Below are 683 nucleotides of genomic sequence, written 5' to 3' on the forward strand. Positions count from 1 at the left end.
GAGCCATTAAAGATTATGCAGTGCTAACCCCCCAAGCTATAAATCCTAGAATAGTCAGACCTGAAGTGCAAGCTAATAATTTTGAGCTTAAACCAGTGACGTTTCATATGCTTTAAACAGTGGAGCAACTCAATGGACTACCATAAGAAGATCTTATCTGCACCTTAAGCTGTTTTTGGAAGTAAATTATGCTTTCAAGATTGTTGGAGCATCACAGTAAGCATTAAGACTCAGACTTTTCCCATTTTCCCTGAGGGATCGAACAAGGGCATGGTTGAACTCTCTACCACCTGACTCCATTACTACATAAAATGACTTAGCCGAAAATTTTTTAATGAAGTACTTTCTACCTACCAAGAATGAAAAATTGAGAAAAGAGATTACATCTTTTCATCAACTTGAAGATGAAAGTTTGTATGATGCATGGGAAAGATTCAAGGAATTACTTAGAAGATGTCCTCTTCATAGTATTTATTGCTATATACTGTTGGAAACTTTCTACAATGGTCTCAACCCAAACACTAGATTAATTTTAAATGCTTCAGCAAATTGGGCTTTATTGTCTAAATCTTACAATGATGCTTATAAAATTTTGGAAAGGATAACTAACAACAACTATCAATAGCCATCTATCAAACAAGTTACAGCAAGAAGAACATCATAAATCTACAATGCAGATGCTT

At 34.7% G+C, this 683-nt stretch overlaps 1 non-coding gene across 1 annotated transcript; it reads right to left on the bottom strand.

Moving 5' to 3' along the window:
• Positions 1–364: 364 nt before the first annotated feature.
• LOC112101229 lies at positions 365–471 on the bottom strand. The gene has a single exon (XR_002907356.1). It is a non-coding gene; the product is annotated as a small nucleolar RNA R71 (small nucleolar RNA).
• Between the last annotated feature and the right edge of the window lie 212 nt (positions 472–683).

The sequence above is a fragment of the Citrus clementina genome, unplaced genomic scaffold, assembly GCF_000493195.1.
Source record: "Citrus clementina cultivar Clemenules unplaced genomic scaffold, Citrus_clementina_v1.0 scaffold_2, whole genome shotgun sequence".
In the NCBI taxonomy this organism is placed as follows: domain Eukaryota; kingdom Viridiplantae; phylum Streptophyta; class Magnoliopsida; order Sapindales; family Rutaceae; genus Citrus; species Citrus x clementina.